Source organism: Tasmannia lanceolata, unplaced genomic scaffold (assembly GCF_043159265.1).
Source record: "Tasmannia lanceolata isolate RefF3 unplaced genomic scaffold, GAP_Taslan_0.1 ptg000008l, whole genome shotgun sequence".
In the NCBI taxonomy this organism is placed as follows: domain Eukaryota; kingdom Viridiplantae; phylum Streptophyta; class Magnoliopsida; order Canellales; family Winteraceae; genus Tasmannia; species Tasmannia lanceolata.
Window position 1 is genome coordinate 20179372 of NW_027518685.1, and position 21518 is coordinate 20200889.

At 38.5% G+C, this 21518-nt stretch overlaps 1 long non-coding RNA gene across 1 annotated transcript; it reads left to right on the forward strand.

The window, feature by feature from the left end:
* The first annotated feature begins 1334 nt into the window (after positions 1–1334).
* Positions 1335–20140, forward strand: LOC143883396 (uncharacterized). Its single transcript, XR_013252374.1, has 3 exons — positions 1335–1721; positions 1851–2004; positions 19786–20140. It is a non-coding gene; the product is annotated as an uncharacterized LOC143883396 (long non-coding RNA).
* Positions 20141–21518: the final 1378 nt, after the last annotated feature.

Below are 21518 nucleotides of genomic sequence, written 5' to 3' on the forward strand. Positions count from 1 at the left end.
TCAAGAAATTAGAGAAGTAAAGGGTATAGATATTGGGAAATGATTTCAGCGCCACAATGTTTTGATAAACATGCGCTCCACTTGTTTTCCGTGTAGTATTTAAAGGATATTACGGTTCTCAAAATGCTCTTAAAGCCCTTTAAATACTACATGACAATGTTTATCAAAACATTATGGCGCTGAAATCATTTCTTAGTGATCTTGATATATCCTGATTTGATGTAATTTATATTCAAACTTATTTACACCCCTCTGTCGGACCCATTTAGGTACGCAACATTCCACCCGCCTTGAAATCAACATTCATTCAAATTAATTGTTTCGGGATGATCACTAAAAATAAGAGTGGGGAGTAGAACTAAATTGGTTTTTTTAATTATTTATACCAGACCCTAAGGAAGACATGATTCTAGAGGGCATTTTCGTAAATCTAAAACGAGATTTTATACGGTGTAAGCCCTTAAAGTCTGTTATTTTTCAAAAAGTAGTGTACGAACCACACTATAGGATGATCCAAACGGTCCATATGATGGGCGGTAACATAAATAGGTTGTGCCCAAAAAAATCATTTGTATAGGACGATCCCATCCCTCTAATCTATAGATGAACTGGATATGGAAATGATTTTTTGGGCACAACCTATTGACATATATATACATATAAGTAAGTTTTTGAAAAATAATGGACTTACACCGGATAAAAGGGCAATGCCTTTTAAAAATGAGGGTATGGGGCAGATTTTAACGTTATAGAGGTGCGAATTATCCTACAGCGGTGCGAATTTATTATTGGCCGTATAAAATCTCCTAAATCCCTACAGGTAAAGGGTGCCAAACTTATAATGGCCCATCACATCACATGGACGGTTTGGATCCTCCAATAACACAGTCTCTTTTTTTTTTTGGAGGATCCTCTGTTTTTCCTCCCTTATTATGCAAAAAAAATAGGAGGTCGACTTCAGCTGCGGTCAGAGGCCGATGGAGGAAGTGACTGCCAGACGGATGGTTTAAGGACGAAATGGCATGATTCCGACCATGAGCTCTCCCGCCCCGACCACCATCACGGCGACGGCGACGGCGACCTCCGCCATCACCTTCACGGTGACCTCCGCGAACATCAGCAGAGCACAGCCCCGACATCTTGAATTCTAGGGTTTTGTTTTTCCTCTCGGGATTTAGGAGATTCTTTACTGTGTAAGTCCATGATTAAAGGATCCTCCAAAAACAAATAAGGGAGGAAAAACAAAACCCTAGAATTCAAGATGTCTGGCCGTGCTTCTGATGTTCGCGGAGGTCGCCGTGAAGGTGATGGCGGAGGCCTCTGTCGCCGTCTCCGTGATGGTGGTCGGGGCGGGAGAGCTCATGGTCGTGGAATCATGCCATTTCGTCCTTTAACCATCCGTGGCTGTGGCCTTGGCCTTGTTGGTGTGCGCCGCCGCCCTGGCAGTCAGTTCCTCCATCGGCCTCTCACCGCAGCTGAACTCGACGCGAAGATTGAAGCCATAACTCTGGCAGAACGACAGGAAGACTCCGATATCCATGTTACGGATTTCAACACTGTGCGCGGCTACCGGCGCTATATGATCCGCCACGATCGCTACGCACCAATTTACTTTGAATTGGTTCTCCATATACTTTTTATTCTAACTCGTGAGGTTGATAGGGAGATGCGTAGGCGCATTTGACATGAATGCAACCGCGGATCCTTTAAACTTTTCCTAGGTGTGGTAATTGGATTTGCTGTTTTAATTTAATTTTGATTATTTAACATTCTTCTTTACACTTCTGCTAGGTGTGGTAATTGGATTTGCTTTAATTTTGTTTAGAATTTTATTTTGATTTTATCTGCAGCGCCGGCAGCCCTTGGCGACTCTCCCGATTCGGGCAGTACACATGACTCGCAGCACTCCTCGGCCGATTCAGACTCCGCTGTAGTCGACATGGATGGAGTTGATCCGCTGCCCGGCTCCCCCTGATTCTGCTCCAGGGGACATTCATTCATCAGGTAACTTAATCTCAACCTCTGTATTGAATTGGAACCTAGTCTCCAACTTAGCTCTATCAACTCTCTTTTCTAAGTTTTAGATAACTAATTAAATCTCTTAACCCCAATCTTGCCCTAATCAAGTCGACTTGGCAAGGAAACTAGCATTTAAGAATGGGCTGTCCTTGAAGCTATATATTATAGTGCACTCCTTCTAAACTTGGACATCATAAAACATGATGAACTACACCCTTAAGAATTACATGCTTTGAAGCACAGATCAAAGAAAGGCATTAATGAGGTCCAATTCACCAAGCTAGACCAGTCACAATCATCATCTTAACCAAGTTTGGCACATAATCCTGTGTCAAATTCCTACTGGCCCATGTTTGCTACATCAAAGTCAAAATCCTCAACTTGAAGAGTGCCAGCTGATTTGGTTTGATAGATGAGTTTTAGGGGAAATAGGAATTTGTGTATGCAAATGCACCACTCCATGGGGGGGGGGGGGGGGGGGGGGCGGGCGCTCAAAGAAATCCTACCTCAGTTGCCTGGTTGCTAATTGCAAGAACACAAACAATCTCTGTACACAGATAAGTTAAGCGTCTGAACTTTGTGGATTGGAAACATTTTCTTATGAAATGCTGGTATGCTGTATGTTCTTTGTGGAATTGAAGACGGACAGCAGGTTCTGAAACTAAAAAACTTAAATGTTATCTCTGTATGTTTTCTGCTCGCGCTTATTATTGTTTTTGACACAGAAAGTTTCTTCTGAAATTTAAGACTGAAACTATTACCTCTAAGAATCTAGACCATGTGGATTTGATTTAGTTGAAAGGGTGTCACTACTAGCAAGGGAGTTTGATGTCTAGAATTTCAGTTTGGAATTGACATTGTCAAAGAAAAATCCTATATGCATGCTGCATGCCTCAAAGACAACTATCTTTTGCAAATATTCTTTTCCGGTTTGTGTTTGATCGATTGTTGGCCTAAATACCTATGGACAAATTGGAATTGTGTAGTCGGATTGATTTCTGAACTTTTGGGCCTTTAACATTTATGTGTGCCTCTTGACACAATTTATACAGTATCATAGGCTTACTCAGTCGCCGGCTTGGTGGACAAATTATTTCTGACACTGATGGCAAGGCCTGTCATCCATCCAAAATTAAAGAAACTTTAGAGCAACAGAACCAGATACTATTTCAAACAACAAACCTCTATGATCAATATGAGCATCATGGGATAATACTTCTATATTACCACCTATATTTCATCGAGCTGGATGAATAAAGCAATTTCAGAAGCAAGAGTTTCACTCAGAGAGTTTGTTGCTCGCCTCTTCCATTTTGGACGTTGGAAAGGTAGCCTTGCACTTGTTTGATGATACATAGATCAGTGACGCCTTTACAAGATATTGATTTAGCCTAGCTCCTTTGATCCTCAGTGTACAGTAGTTGGATCAGAACATTCTTTCAGTGAACATCTCTGTTGGACATATGTAACTCTTAAGGGTATTTTCGCCATTTGTGATGTATACATCATATAAATAGGAAAATCGTGTGGGAGAGAACAGTAACTCTCTCTCACGCTCTTCTCCATCCTTTTCTCTTCTCCCATCTTTCTTCTCTTCTCTCTTCTATCTCATCATCAACATACATGAATCTGAAATGGTATCAGAGCTAAAGGTTGAAGTGATCGTCCCTCCTTAAGGTACCATATCTTGTAGTGTTTCTCTTTTCGATCTCTCAACCCTAATCCTGGGTTTTCCAATAAATCCTAATACTACCCTTATCTCCCTAATCTTCCTCCACCACACAACCCTAACCATTACCCTAATCCTTTGTGCCCCCTACCTCAACCCTAAACCTAGACAAAACCTTTCTCTTTCGAGTTTTTCTTCATTTTACCCTAGCCGCCCCCTTCATCCCTCCTCCAACCCTAGCCGCCCCCTTAATAGACCTCCTAATAATTTTTGCCCAATCCCTTTCCCTTTTTCCCATCGCAAAAGTCCTTTTTGAATTATAACCCTAACCCTAAAAGTTCCTAAATGTAATTTTTTGAATGGTCAAAATTTTATTGATATAAGAGACCGAGATGGTCAAAGTAGTACATGACAAAAGAAAATTACAAAGAGAGAAGGAAATAGAGAAAGATAGGAGCCGAGCACTCAAAACTCAACGCGGGATAAAATCATATTGCTCAATAACCAACAAACGAACACCCTCCCTGGCTAGTCTATCCGCCTCCCAATTAGTCGTCCTCCTAATGTGGCGGAAGGAAATACTCGAGCTACCCACTATATCCCTAATCTCCACAAATATATCTGCAAATCTCCACGGGAAAATATGGGATCCGCGTAACCAGCGTATAACATTAAGGGAATCCCCTTCTATGACCACTCTCTTTAGATCTTCTCCCACTAAAAACTTGATGCCTTGATATACCGCTCGCGTCTCTGCCTCACTCGAGTCTGCCACACCAATGTGGAGCCTGCATAAGACCATTTCACGTCCCCCATCATCTCCTAGTACTCCTCCTATGCTAGCGGGGCCTGGGTTTCCAATACTTGAACCATCGAAATTGAGCTTTAGGAATCCGGGAGCCGGCGGTTCACAAACCTGTACAATAGGAGCCCTCATTTCTACATCATAACACACGTCCCTCCATCCATGCCACAAATCGACTTGTCTACCAATAGCATCAGATTCGTTTACCAAAGAGCTTGTTTCTCCTCGCTCCTGGATTTGGGGAAACCTCTCTACGCCTCTTTTTTCAAGATGGAGGTCATATCTTTCCTTTGCAATGACATCTAACCTCCCTCTAATATCACTGATCTTATGTGCATTGTCCCTTTGATATAAAACAGGGTTCTTGGAACTGAAACAAGAGCAGAAGAATTTCCGCACCTCATTTCTTTTGCTTGTTTCAACGTGGTCCATCAACGTAGATAGTATAGCTTCCGTAGCAACATCGTCTAATATGTCATCGGCCTCGTAAGCGATATGCTTGAGTTCACGAAGCCAATCTTGCACAGACTTAGAGTGGATTTGCTTTTGCTTTTCCTCAGCATCTTCAAGCACGTATTGAGTTTTTTTTACTGTCCTCTCTAACTTTTCCACCTCCTCCTCAATACCCCATATTGATTTCATTTCTTGAATTGCCGATGCCGTAAGATTGCCAAACAGGGCATCAAGAAGAGGGGATACAAACATTTGTGCCATACCTTCTTCTCCTCTCCTCTCTTTTGGAAAAGAAGAAAATCCCAAGAACGAAGCAGGTGTCTGTGTACAGTGCAGAGCAAGAGCTCGGAGAGAGAAGAAGCATCAACTTTAATAGTAATGAAGCCCACGCGAGTTGGTCAGATTTTTGGGTGGAAAGTTAAGTCTGGCCAAATCAATTGGATAATCTCAGCCCTTGATCTATGATGCCTCATTTATTAGTTCCTACAACAAAGTAATGAAGCCCACGCGGGTTGGTAAGATTTGTGGGTGGAGAGTTAAGTCCGGCCAAATCAATCGGATAATCTCAGCCCTTGATATATGACACGTCATTTATTGTTCCACCTAGAATAGAAAAGAGATAGGAAATTCCATTCCAGATCTTGAATCAAAAAATGTGTAAAGAATTCTGCAATAATTGGCAGGGTTATATACAATTTCGATGGGGGTGTTACCAATACTGACAGCTCGTGACCTTTGTAACTTAGGCCACGTGTAGGATTTAGAGGAGACGTGACATTCAGAAATTTAAGGGACATGGGATTTAGAGGTTGGAAGGGGAGGAGGTGCCATGTAGGATTTATTGCCATGGTGGAAGTGGGGACTGTCCACTTAGGTGTGCAACAGTTACAAAGTCATCATCTTTAATATAATAGATGAGGTGGCTGCTCTCTCATGCAACAACCCAGACGCAAAATGCCTTCTACGATGTCCCTAGCAAATCCCTTTTAAAAATTAACTTTAGCTCACAGGAATCTAATAGATATTGCCAACACTAATGGATTCAAATGACATACTTTTATTCATATACACCTTGAAGTCAATGAAGTGCTACTTGTCGAAGAAATCCATGGTAACACTCAATCTCCCAAATGTTTTGAGTCCAACAATAATTGGCTTCAGGTGGTGGAACTAGTGGTTGAATCCCGGTAAAGTTTTTTTCTTTATCAGGTCTCTCATGGGAAGGACAATTTCATCACTCGTGCATTAAGAGTGTGGAAGAATCCCATTCCCCTTGAAATATAGCTATGATTTGGCCTACACTTAGAATTTATTGCCGACTCACGTGTCCTGCCGTGTCCGACACATGTCCACATGTGTCCGGCACGACACACGTGTCCACACGTGTTTGGACACTTTTACTTGTATTGCTGGAAGTGTTAGACTTAATGTGGGTATGTAGACATGTTTTTGTACCGTGTCAAGTGTGGCATTCTGTTTTTTTATTGAATATTGTGTTTACCTTATTTAGACAACTCGTTTTCATGTTGAAACTGGACACACAAATCCATATCCACAAATCATAATCACATATACTTTCTATTTTAGCCGTGTCCCCATTTCTAAAGTTTGGGGTTTGCCGTGTCCGATACTCCTTGTCTGTGTCGACACACGACACAGATGTCCGTGTCCACAAATCATAGGAATATAGGCTTTTGGTTTGGTAGCAAAGTTAGGATAAAATAGTTCCTTAACAAAGTAATTTATATATATATATATATATATATATATATATATATAGAGAGAGAGAGAGAGAGAGAGAGAGAGAATAGTGTTTCTGAGCTCAAGCTTAGATAGCTTATCTGAGCTCGAGCGTCAAAAACTCATGTGGGCCCATGTTTTTGGGGGGATCCAAAGCATTCATTTAAAAGGCCCTATCTTGGATAGGGTGTGTACCAAAAATTAGGTCCATAGGGTCATCCTAACCCTTCCATTTGTGGAGAGAAAAGTTGACAGACATTGTTTCTCCACAAATCTGCCCATTTTCCCCTCCACAAATGGAAGGGTTAGGATGATCCTATGGACCTAATTTTTTGTGGACACCCTATCGATGATATCGGCTTCCAAATGAATGCTTTGGATGACCTAAAAAATATGGGGCCACATGTGTTTTTGAGCTAAAGCTCAGATAAGCTTATCTGAGCTCTAGCTCAGGAACACTTTCCTCATATGTGTGTGTGTGTGTGTGTGTGTGTGTGTGTGTGTGTGTGTGAGGGCGAGGTTTCTAAGCTCTAGCTCAGGCTGAGCTAGAGCTCATAATACACCATCTCATAGTTGTTTCACTCATCCAACCCATTCATTCTATAGGACATCACATAGATAGGGTGCTCCTAACAAACCATCTCCATACCATAATCCTAACCATTCGATCTATAGGAGCCTAATTTCTAGCCATCCATTTTAAACCTCAACAAATCATAACCCATAATCCTAACCATAACCATAATACTAACTATAACCTATAGAATGAATCGGTTGGATAACTCAAACAACTATAGGAGATTTGGTTTCTGAGCTCTAGCTCAGGCTGCGCTCGAGCTCAAAAACCTTTTCCTATATATATATATAGGAAAAGGAAAGTGTTCCTGAGCTAGAGGTCAGATAAGCTTATCTGAGCTCTAGCTCAAAAACACATGTGGTCCCACATTTTTTTGGGCATCCAAAGCATTCATTTGGAAGGCCCTTCCATGGATAGGGTGTGTATTAAAAATCAGATCGATAGGATCATCCTAACCCAATCAAATGTGGAGGGGAAAATGGATAGACACTGTGTCCATGTTTCTGCCCATTTTCCCCTCCACAAATGGCAGGGTTAGGATGATCCTATAGGGCTGATTTTTGGTACACACCCTATCCATGGAAGGGCCTTCGAAATGAATGCTTTGGATCACCCAAAAAATGTGGGGCCATGTGTTTTTGAGCTCTAGCTTATTTGAGCTAGAGCTCAGGAACACTTCTCTCATATATAACTTATCTACACGATCGTGTAGGGACACTTCTCTCTCATATATATATAGAAAACTGTTCTTGCGCTCGACAGCAAGTGATCCTAAGCATTCATTTGAAAGGCCCCATCATGGATGGGGGGTGTGTACCAAAAATCAACTCCATTGGATCATCCTAACCCTTCCATTTGTGGGGTGAAACAATGGGCAGATTTGTGGAAAAACAGTATCTTTCCATTCCCCCCCACAAATGTACACCCTAAGATGATCCAATGGAGCTGATTTTTGGTACACTCCCCATCCATGATTGGGCATTTCAAGTGAATGCTTAGGATCACCCAAAAAATGTGGGCTCACCCTTGTTTTCTGCACTCGAGCGCAGATAAGCTATTGCGTTCAAGCGTAGGAACTGTTTTCTCATATATATATATAGCGTCCATCGCAGAAGGCATTTCGTGGATGGTCTGTTGCATCTGACAGCAGCCGCACAGGCTCACTTTTCAGCAGATTTTGTCTTCAATAACGTGGTGGCTGCTGTCATATGCAGCAGACCATCCGCGAAATGCCTTCTGCGGTGGACGCTAGCAAATCCCATATATATAAATATATGTATGAGAAAACGGTTTCTACACACAAGTGTAAATAAGTTATCTACATAGTAGCTTAAAATACAGTGGGGGCCCACATTGTTTGGGTGATCCAAAGCATTCATTTGTGTGTAGAAACCGTTTTCTCATATATATAAAACACCACCTGAGGTATCGCTCACCGTGAGCAAACCACCCTCTATAAAACACCACTCCATACCATAATCCTAACCATTCGATTTATAGGAGTTTAATTTGCAGCCATCCATTTGAAAACCTCCACTAATCATAACCATAACCTATAGGACCTCACATAGATAGGGTGTCCCTAAGAAACCACCTCCATACCATAATCCTAACCATTCGATTTATAGGAGTTTAATTTGCAGCCATCCATTTGAAAACCTCCACTAATCATAACCATAACCATAACCCATAACCCTAACCCTAATCCTACCTATAACCTACATAACCAATGGGTTGGATGACTCAACCAACTATGGGAAATGGGGTATCTAGAGGGCTGCTCACGTTGAGCGATACCTCAGAAACCTTTTTCCCTATATATATATATATATATATATATATATATATATATATATATATATATATATATATACAGAGAGAGAGAGAGAGAGAGAGAGAGAGAGAGAACATTTCCTAGACACTTGTGTAGGTAAGTTACCTACAAACTAGCTTAAAATACAGTGGGGGCCCACATTGTTTGGGTGATCCAAACAATTCATTTGAATGGTCCTCACATAGATAGGGTGTCCACAAAAAATCAGATCCATAGGATCATCCCAACCCTACGATTTGTGAAGGTAAAATGGACGTGTATAAACCTTCACAAATTAGTCCATTTTTTGCCTCCATAGTTTGAATGGTTAGGATGATCCTATGGATCTGATTTTTTGTGGACACCCTATCTATGTGAGGACCATTCAATTGAATTGTTTGGATCACCCAAACAATGTGGGCCCCCACTGTATTTTAAGCTAGTGTGTAGGTAACTTACCTACACAAGTGTGTAGGAAATGTTCTCTCATATATATATATATATATATATATATATATATATATATATATATATATATATATATATATATATATATATGGGGAAACGTTTTCTGCGCGATACCTCAAATAAGATATCTGAGCAAGAGCTCAAAAAATCATGTGGGCCCACATTGTTTGGATGATCCAAAGCATTCATTTGATAGGCCTTACATAAATAGGGTGTGCCCAAAAAATCAGCTCCATAGGATCATCCTAACCCTTCGATTTTTGGAGGTTAAAAATGGACAGATTTGTGGAGGTTTATACCCATCCATTTTAACCTCCACAAATCGAAGGGTTAGGATAATCCTGTGGAGCAGATTTTTTGTGCACACTCTATCTATCTTTGGACTATCCAAATGAATGCTTTGGACCATCCAAACAATGTGGGCCCATATGTTTTTTTGAGCTCTTGCTTAGATAACTTATCTGAGGTATCGCGCAGAAAACGTTATATATATATATATATATATATATATATATATATATATATATATATATATATATATATATATAGAGGAATATGATTGTGAGCTTGAAGCTCATATAACTTATATGAGCTTGAGGCCCAAACACATGTGGCCCCACATTGTTAGGATGATCCAAAGCATTCATTTGAAAGGCCCTTACATAGATAGGATGTGTACAAAAAATCAGCTCCATAGGATCATCCTAACCCATCCAAAAGTGGAGGGCAAAATGGACAGACATTGTTTGCCATAAATCTGCCCATTTTTTCCCTCCGTTTTTGGAGGGGTTAGGATGATCCAATGGAACTGATTTTTTGTACACACCCTATCTATGATGGGGTCTTGTAAATGAATGGTTTGGATCACCACAAAAAATGTGGGACCCATGTGTTTGGGCCCTCAAGCTCATATAAGCTATATGAGCTTCAAGCTCACAATCATTTTCCTCATATATATATATATATATATATATATATATATATATAAGAAAGGGTTCTTGCAAACGTGTGCAGGTAAGTTACATGCACACGTTTGCAAAAACAAGGGTGGGCCCACACTGTTGGGGGGATCCAAAGCATTCATTTGATGGGCCCTTTCATGGAGAGGGTGTCCACAAAAAATCAGCTCCATTGGATCATCTTAGGGTGTCCATTTGTCGGGTGAAAAAATGGGCAGATTAGTGGACAAACAGTATCTGTCCATTTTCACCCCCACAAATGGACACCCTATGATGATCCAATGAAGATGATTTTTGGTACACACCTCATCCATGATGACGCCTTTCAAATGAATGCTTAGGATCACCCCAACAATGTGGCCCCACCCTTGTTTCCTGCACTTGAGCGAATGAACCCTTTACTCATACACACACACACATACGTGTAGCTAACTTAGCTACACCGATGCCTTAAAATACAGTGGGCCCACATTGTTTGGGTGATCGAAGCCATTCATTTGATAGGCCCTCACATAGATACGGTGTGCCCAAAAAATCAGCTCCATTGGATGTTCCCAACCCTTCAAACTGTGGAGGCAAAAATGGACAGATTTGTGAAGGTTTTTACACGTCCATTTTTGCCTCCACAAATCGTAGGTTGGGATGATCCTATGGAGCTGATTTTTTGGACACACCCTATCTATGTGAGGGCCCATCAAATGAATGGTTTGCATCACCGAAACAATGTGGGGCCCACTGTATTTTTAGGCGACGCTGTAGCGAAGTTAGCTACACGTGTGTGTAGCTACACTTTTCTCATATGTATATAAACTAGTGGACAACCCGTGTGATGCACAGGGTGAAGTGAAAATTAATTTAGATACAAAAAAATGGGAAGGAATTTAACTTAGAACTAAAACAAACACAGTAAAACTGGTGGCTTAAAAAATTGTCGGACATCTGCATTATAAAACCACTATCAAGGGGTGGTTAATGAAAGAAAATATGAAACACATAGGAAAAAATGTTGCAAAAGATCATTAACTATATAGAAAAAGTATCTGGAACACCAAAGAAAATAGAGCAAATAATAAAAACAAATTCAAGCCCCCTATAAATGATTGGTTCCATAAAAGGGTGTTGATATCAAATAAATACTAATGGTGAAGGAAATTCATTCTTTTTATTAGTAAACTAGGCCCAAACCTGCGACCCTCCACAATTGAGCCAGAGACCGAGCCCCGTGAAGGAAACACATGCGAATACTCTGACCTAGAATATAAAGAGTCATAGGTTAATGAAATATGAGCCTGTGTTGTTTGATAATACAATCCCAATGAAAGAAGGGGAGAAGTAAAGAAATCTAACCTATTAAAGAGATGCAAACCCATTCATCATGGAACTCAAAGAAATGACATTTCAAACAATTCAAACTGCAAAATAGATCCAACGGTTTGAAGAAAAGGCCAAAAAAAATACGGCCACCTACAATATTTCACAACAATTTTAAGAAAAAAATCCAGAGGAGAGAGAGAGAGAGAGAGAGAGAGAGAGAGAGAGAGAGAGAGAGGATTGTGTTATCTTATTCTTGCCTGGAAATCTCATGATTCTAAAAGCCACCATATCTCTCGCCGGTTCCAGGATCATCCACTAATCCCTATGTTTGACCCATTTCAGACGAAAATCAGGCCATCAATTGATTCTTACATCCGTGCGGGAAGGTGCCGAGTACGGAAGTCTGACATCGAGATTTGACGCGGGCCGTAGATCCCCAGAGAATGAGAAGAGAGGGATAATGTCATAGGTCGAACTACCATGGTGGCCGGAGAATGAGAATGCCTGTGCTTTACCTGGATTGGGCAATAGAACGGGAAGAAATAGAGGTGAGGAAGAGGAACAGACGGGCAGAAATCAATTCCCATCCGGAAGAGGCAATGAATATGCGTTAGGGTTTTGGAAGGTTTATGGGTAGAAAATCTTGTTAGATAATTCGGTTTTCTTGGGAAGGGGAAAAGACCCGTGCGATTTTAGAAGGACGTTACAGGAGGATTTATAGGGTCCGATCCATTTTCTGCGCAAACTTGAAATAGGGTTTAAGGGGGGAGTCGTGACCTTTGAAATTCTTGGTGACCCTCTCGATTTTGTGATGCCACGTAGGATTGGTCGATGAGATGGCGGTACGGGAGATTGTCCACCTCAGCAGTAAATGGTTACAAAGTCATCATCTTGAACATAATAGATACTAGTTGCAGTCCGGTGCGATGCACGGGGCGGCCCAAAAAAGAAAGCTTTATAACTTATTTGTTTAAAAAAAAAAAAAGAACAAACACTCATAAGAAGTTCAAAAAGAAAAAAAAAGGCCCGCGTAAATTAAATTTAGAGAGAAGCGGTGGTAATACAAAATACCATAAATTAATAGTTAAATGATCCAACAACAAAGTCATCAATTTCCAAAAAGAGCAAGAAATAAAATAGAAATTTCACTAAAAACAGTAGCACTCGTTTTCCAAAGAAGGGTTATTGAAGAAATATAATTCAATTTGGGAACCTAGAATGCTCAAATGCTTTATAATGTATTTTTCTCACAGTTGAAGATATCTTAAATTACGAATTTTCATCATGCTTGGTCAAAGGTCTAGAATCATATTTGATCCTGATCATCCAACTGGGGTCTCACCTTTCCTTAAAAAACCCACTAAACATTCATCAACCCTTGTATTGAAACATGTATCTCTCTGTGGAATCTTTAGTTGTTCCTTCCAATTCAGTAAACTAAACCCAGCTAAACGATTGAAAGCAAGCTCTCAGAAAATGCCAGCATGTAATCCCTTGATGAAGACATATGGATGAACACATAATAAGAATTGTGGTTTAGATGAAGAAATTTAAGAAAGCAAGTTAATTGCCAGAATGTAATCCCTTGATTTATAGGATTTGTTTTCACCAATATAATTAAATTAACTCAGATTACAAAGAAGAGAAACATCAATTGGGCTAGAAACTTTACCCTAATCATACTCTTCTCTGAAGTCCTCCCCACAATCATCTCTATAACGTATTATTCCTTATCATCCCCTTTATTGATCCTGAAAAAACCTGCCACCAGCAATTGAAGAAAATCTGTGAAGACAATTCAATACGGATTTTAATCTAAGTTTAAACCAAACTTTATTGAAACCATCAAATAATCTAATAGTCATGGTCACCAAACATGGACTAAGGGTTTATAAAAGGCATAAATCAATAAACATGACAAAATAAACAACCATTATGCTTAGTACATAAAATTCAATGCCAAGTAAAAAATTATATTGGATCAATTAAGTAGATAAAAGACTTAAGATAATAGGCTCTTAAGCAAGCAATTAAAACTCTATTTAGGGTTAAACGAAGAATCAATTAAGTAGATAAAAGACTTAAGATAATAGGCTCTTAATCAAGCAATTAATACTGAGATGGGATTAATTTAAATAATCCAACAAATAAAAAACATTAGAATCAAAGGAGATCAAATCCTAAAAAAAAAACTATACCTCTGGAGTACTTCTGAGAACTCTTCTCACTCCATTGATTATTATGGCTCTTGCATCAAAAGATCTAAAGCATGAAGAAGAAATATAGTTTATAATACCTTTTATGTCAGGAGAAATAGGTGGAAAAAAAGAGAAAGATCGAAATCTTTTTTTTTTTTAGAATTTGTGGAGCCATTGCCGTTTTCTCTTTTCTTTTGATACAAAGAAAGTTGCCGAATTTCTTGAGAGAAAAAGCAATTTTCCCAAATACAGTTCTTTCCAATATAGTTCTTGAGAACATAGTATGAGAATATATATCCTAGCATGAACAGTAATATGAAAAATGAATTAGAACATGAGAATTATGAGAACATCATGAACAGTAACATGACAAAAATGAAAGCACATGAGAAATTAAGTATAACCGAATTAAGCAAGAGAAAGGAGGAGGCTTGAGGGGAGAGAGGGATGAATATTTTTTTTATGATAAACATGGGAGATTTTGTTGCTATTTATAGAATTTGGAAATATTCCCATTTCACTTAGAATTCTTGGAGATATGGACGTCCAGCATATATATGAGAGCAAGGATTTTGTAATACTAATCATCCACACAACCAAAATGTTATTGCCTTATTTGAGATTAATATCACTTGCCTCTTAAATAAGAGCAAATGATCTAACGGCTTTAAACAATTCCATATGATTTATTCTAAAATAGAGATAAGGCCAAAGGGAAAGCCATTCCCTAATTTTTCTCTAAAATTTTTTCTTTTTGAAACCAAATTCGTTTCCTCCATATGGAGGAGAAATTTTTGGCTTTTGTGGATGTCCACCAGATTTTTTGCCTAAATACTCTAGGGGATAAATAGTAATGTTTTGATTTTGTATTTACTAAATAAAACAAACGGATGCCACGTGGCGCAGCCATCTATATTGCATCATATAGATTATTTATCATATATATTATCATCATATCATAAGGTTTACATCATATATCATCATATATTACCATGGCTATCTATATTATCATCATATCATAAGGTTTACATCATGGTAGTTCAACATTCCAAAAGCAAAAGCAGAGAGGAAGAACTAAAGAACAATTTTGATACCAATGCACATAGATACCGTGTCCTGATGCAACAATGGTGAGATACAATGGCTCCGGTGGGAGAAAAAACAAAAAGCAAGACTCACCGCATGTGAATAGTAGAAAGGATCATTCACCTTTTTCTCGTAAAACCTTTACATAATCGTTGACATCTCCTATGAATCAAATTAGACAGAACAAAAAACAAACAGATATTAAATTAAGGCAAAGTAAAAAACAAACAGATATTAAAGAGACTTTTGGAGTTTGCCCAACTTAATACCTTTTGGAATCTTTTGCTTTGTAAATTGCTCACATCTCATTAGATTTGAGATAAAATGCCCTTATTATCTTTACCTCTCTATAATTTGGGTCTTCAGTGATAAGAGACATCAAATATCTGGAGACGTATTTTAAGTAGAAGGAATTATGAGAAAGAGGAAAACTGCTGATTTTAAGGAAAACTCATGATTATTTAGCTATTTTTTAGCACTAGTAAGAGTCTAAAATAAAGAGGAAAGCGTGTGGGAAGCTTTGTGTACGTAACCTTTGGAATGCTTTTTTTTTTTTTTAGAATCCAATGAGAGGAGGAAACGTAACCTTTGGAATGTTTTTTTTTTAAGAATCCTATGAGAGGAGGAAACGGGTATAGAAGAGGTGGGGCATAATTTTTCTAATTCCATGTTTTCAGTGATATATATGTAGAACTGTCTTTTACCATTCCGCATTTCCACTGAATCCTTAAATTTTTGGCAACCAGGAAAAATAAGTAAATCTGGCGGAATTGTCCTTAGAAATTTAAGATTTGTAGCCCCTTCATTTCATGGCTATCTATAACTGATTTTTTTTTGTTATTCAAAATATTCCATGATTTTTGGAAACCAAGTAAAATAAGCAAATCTGGCTGATTCCTCCTTCCAATTATAGGATTTAAATAAATAAAAGAAATGGGTTGTCAAATCTCATCATGAAATGTTTCATTTGTAGCCGCTTTGTATTTCAAATATTCCACGATTTTTTTTTAAAATACTATTAGAGTCACACTGGTTTAAAATAAACATAACCATGTGAAACAAAAAAATCTCAACACCAAATCGGTATGCAAACCTTGCCCTATGTTAATGTAACCATCATAATCTGAAATGAAAAGAAAATTCCTAACTACACTATAAAAACCCATGTAAGCTTGCCTACAAACATGAATAGAGATGTTCAAGAATAACAGATACACACACACAAAAAAATAGATTTACCTTGCGAAGATGCACTCGAGATTTTCGGAAAGAGTTATGTCGCTTGCTTATTAGAATAAAATTCTTTGCTAAAAAGAGAAGATATCTAAGAGGGGGTTTTAGAAAGAGTTTATAAGAGAAACATTGGATAATGAAGAGTCACAACGTTTGGGGGTTTTCGATGTTTGGAATTTTAGAGGGTTTTAGAAAGAGTTTATAAGAGAAACGTTGGATAATAAAGAGTCATAACGTTTAGGAGGTTTTGTTGCGATTTTAAAAAACTGGGTGGAGATGGGCTGACACGTGGCACCACCATGGCGTAGAGGAATCCTTGATATTCTTGGAAAGAGAAAATGAATGGGAAGGGGGGGCTGATGCTGCAGACCTGTTAATAATAAATGGTATTTAAAAACTTTCTACAAATAGGTGCTTTATTAGGTAAAAAAAATCCTTGATAGAGATGTATGCATGCGGTTTATCAGAAAATAAAAGGAAAGAAATAAAAAAAATGAATGGTGATTGGAATGCGTGTAGATTTATTAAGAAGATCTCTTGTTTTGATTTCTCTCCTCAATCACTTACTTTTCCTTGGTTCCTGCCGCCTTTTGAAGATATGCTTTTCCACCGCCATTGAACGGATGACCGAGAGTAAAAGTCGTCAAACACAATAAATGCGTCTCATCAGTCATCAAACACAATAAATTCGTGATTGTTCAAGGGGATCAAAAAACGGTTGAAAATAACTTTTCATAGGGGGTGCCACGTGGCAGCACCACAAACGGTTGAAAATAATAACTTTTTATAGGGGTGCCATTTGGCATCACCACAAACGGTTGAAAATAACTTTTGATAGGGGTGACACGTGGCACAACCACAGCGTACCACATTCCTCTTTATTATATTAGATATGTGAAAAGTGTTCCTACTCCATAGAGTAGATAACTTATCTACTCCGTCGGCTTAAAATACAGGCGGGGCCCACATTGTTTGGGTGATTTAAATCATTCATTTGATGGGCCCTCACATAGATAGGGTGTACCCAAAAAATCAGCTCCATGGGATCATCCCAACCCTTCGATTTGTGGAGGTTAAAATGGATGGGTATAAACCTTCACAAATCTGTCCATTTTTAACATCCACAGTTCGAAGGGTTGGGATGATATGGAGCTGATGTTTGGATGATGCTATGGAGCTGATTTTTTGGGCACACCCTATCTATGTGAGGGCCCATCAAATGAATGCTTTGGATCATCCAAACAATGTGTGCCCCGCCTGTATTTTAAGCCGACAGAGTAGATAAGTTATCTACTCTATGGCGTATGAATTCCTCTCTCTCTCTCTCTCTCTCTCTCTCTCTCTCTCTCTCTCTCTCTCTATATATATATATATATATATATATATATATATATATATATATATATAAGCTAAAATTTGCACGTTGCTACTCATTCATTGCATGGTGGATGAAAGGCATGCATCGAGACTATCTAGGGATATGGTATTCATTGGGTCTTCCAAGAAGCAGTGGTAATGCTTCTCAAAATTTGGAGCGTAAATCAACTTGAAAATAATGGACCCATCTGTTTGGCTATGTTTGGTTGCGCAGGGGTCGCTAAAAGAGTAGTGGAATAAGAAGTCAAAAGGGAGAAGACAAGCATTTGATTTGTCTAGCATTACCACTCGAAGAATAGTGGTAAGTAGTGTTTGGTTGCGCGGCAGTCCTCTCGGAGGGTAGTGGAAAAAGTAGTGGTAAGTAATGTTTCCTGTCATTGTTGAATGGACGATTCAATGATCTGTGCAAGACAGAAAAAGTCCTTGCTCAGCATCATATTCTAAGCGTCTGAACTTTGTGGATTGGAAGCATTTTCTTGTGAAATGCTTGTATGCTGTATGTTCTTTGTGGAATTGAAGATGGACAGCAGGTTCTGAAACTAAAAGACTGAAATGTTATCTCTGATGTTTTCTGCTCACGCTTATTATTGTTGCTGACATAGAAAGTTTCCTCTGAAATGTAAGAGCACAGAAACATTTCCCTCTAAGAATCTAGACCATGTGGATTTGATTTAGTTGAAAGGGTGTCACTACTAGCAAGGGAGTTTAATGTCTAAAATTTCAGTTTGGGATTGACATTAAAAAGAAAAATCATATATGCATGCTGGATGCCTCAAAGACAACTGTCTTTTGCAAATATTCTTATCTGGCTTGTGTTTGATCAATTGTTGTCCGAAATACCTTTAGACAAATTGGAATTGTATAGTCGGATTAATTTCTGAACTTTTGAGCCTTTAACATTTATGTCTGCCTCTTGCCAATTTGTACAGTATCATAGGCTTACTGAGTCGCCTGTTTGGTGGACAAATTATTTCTCTAACACAGCTAGAATTGATGGCAAGGTACCTGTCATCCATCCAAAATTAGAATCCTTAGGCATTTCACTTTTTTTCTTTTTCGTGTGGAGGTATGGTTATTTTTTTTCCTCTATACCTCTAGATCCAATCCTTCTTTCTCCTTCTAGATCTAGTTTTTTTACTTCTTTTGTTCTAATAGCAAAGTGAAATGGGGATTTGAAAAAAATAGGGTTTTCCTAGATGGGGATTTGAGAAATTAGCGTTAGAAAATTGCGCGTGTTTCTGAAAATTGTTTTCATATTGCCCGTGCAGTATATTGATACTGTTTTCCATCTCTTTGTTCTTAATGACGAATCGAGAGTGGTTTATTAATTCTTGAGTCGTATGTGTATCATCAGTTTGTACTTTATAGCAGAGGTCAGAAATTGCCATAAAAAGCTTTCCTCTATTGTTTTATGGAAGAAAATCTAGAATCTAAATCAGATGGCTGTTGCCTAGCTCTGGTACTGTAGAAAAAATATCAATAATTATTTTGATGGAACAACTTGGGCAGTTCAAGTAATGAAAGTAAAAAAGAAGAAGGAATGGATGTAATGTTACCTTTCTCGACAAAATGAACTATGACTCAGCTTATTACGAAGAAAACACTCACCATAGATTAATAAAAAATCAATTGAAATATCTTTTTGTCCTTCTTGAACTCTTGGGCCTGAATGAATCCCATCCAATTGTTGCCAAGGGGGGAGATATGGATGTAATGATTTGTTTAGAAAGGCTGGCATCAATCATCTCTGCTCTATGGCTAAGATTCTGGGTCTGACACAGCTTGGCGGGATTGCTTTATAGGGTTTTGATAATTTGAAACTCCCACCAGCAAAATTCTTGAAGGAAATGAATTTACCTTGAATGACTAGCACGGTGTTGGGTTCTTCTCCCAATTTTCGACTTTTGCTGTATCTATTCTGTTGTGTTGAATGATGAGTTTGTGTGTCTTGATGTTTTTCGATCCACTAAATTCAATGTTAGGTGAATATACTATCATGTCATCCCAACTCTCTCGGCATTATCATTAACACGATTTAGCCAATGAACCTAACAGTTTTCTTTTTTATGTGCAGGATATGTGAAGAAGTGAGAAGTGGTTGAAGCTCAGCTGTTTTGCAGGGTCTTGGAGCCCATCAAGCTGGGCTATAGTGCTTGATCGTAGTGGACTTGCTAGTTTTCTGTTGATTGAATTCTGAGTTTTTCAGCTATTTTGCAAGGTCTTGGAGCCCATCAAGCTGGGGCTATAGTGCTTTATGGTACTAGACTTGCTAGTTTTCTGTTGATTGAATTCTGAGTTTTTTTTTTGGAGGTTTTGGACTTTGGTTCTATTTCAGATCTCTAACGTCATCCAGAATTTACAGAATTAACTTGAATTTGGTATTACTTACTGAAATAGGGGCTGTTACTTGCCTACAAGTGGTGCTAAAAGTTTTTCCACTTTGGTTAATAGATCTGGATTAGATATATAACTCTCCACAAGGCCTTACTGTTTGCTTGTAATTTTGTTTGAAACAGGCTAGGCCGCCTACTATTGGAATTACTGCCCAGCCGAGCTAAAAACATCCTGAATTCAAGTCCTGTTGGATAACAGAACTTGAATTACAGATCTGGATGCCCTCTTTGACTATCCTTCTGTTTGTATTAGGCCTGTTTGGATTGCAGGAATTTTCAGGAAAAATTTGGAAACGAAAATATTTTTATAAATGGGTGTACCTTCTTTTCCACACGAAAATGGATGACTTCAACCAATTCTATTCAGTTTTTTGGATTAATCAATGAAAAGGGATAAGTTTGGATTGCAGAAAACTGCCTAAAAGGATGGCAATTCATGTGTGCTGGTATGTGGGTTATGTAGGAAGATGACAGATGCACCACTCTTAAACCCTTCATATGATATCTGAGTGAAGTTGGAACTTGGAAGTATGAAAAACTTCACTTATGTTTAGTGGTGCTCATGAAGTATGAAAAACTTCCTTGAATCTTTTCTCATGCTCATTTAACTTCATAAAGGTTACTTCATTTTTTTCATAAAGAGTTGTTTTCATCTTTCTTCATAAAATGGTTACTTCATTACCCAGACAGGTCATATCAATCTTAGTTCATTCTCCAGATAGATCTACCCCCAGTAAATCTGTTTCCTTCTCTCTTTACTCGCAATCTAAACTAATCTTCAGTCTCCTTCCTTATAGCTCTCAATTCGGTGATCTTAATGTGAATCTTCTTTTTAATTTAGGCCCTCAATTCTGTAGGTATTCTATAGAGCGATCAACTTGGAATAGAGAAAATGTTGGGGTACTCGATTTTAGTGCTTTTCGTTTTGTTAGATGCCACGTGGGATCTAAAGCTGGAAGGGGAACTGTCCACGTTAGCGTGAGCAGTGATACCCCCATCATGCTATGAAAGTTTATTAGAATATTATTAGGTATTAGATTAGAGAGAAAAGTACAGAATGTGGGCTGATGTTTAGTGAAATTACGGATTGAAGGCACCTTTTAAAACAAGAATAAAAAACGGTTTAATCTTCAAAATCGGGGTAGAAAAGGACCATGGTACCCTTCTGACATCAACAAAAACGTCATTCAACCTCCTTTTTCATTACTGGCGTGTTTCACGAGGTTCTTTTGGTTCGTCTGGTATTTTAACCGACAGAAGTCACAGAACCTTGGGTTCGTTTCTATCTTGGCCATCGGAAATACCTAGAGACGGATGAATGCCTGACATGTGTTGAAAAACTTTTTTGAATGCTAGTGGCTCTATACATAGTCGGTTTTGTTTGGATTGAAATCTTTCTGTGAACCCAGAGTCT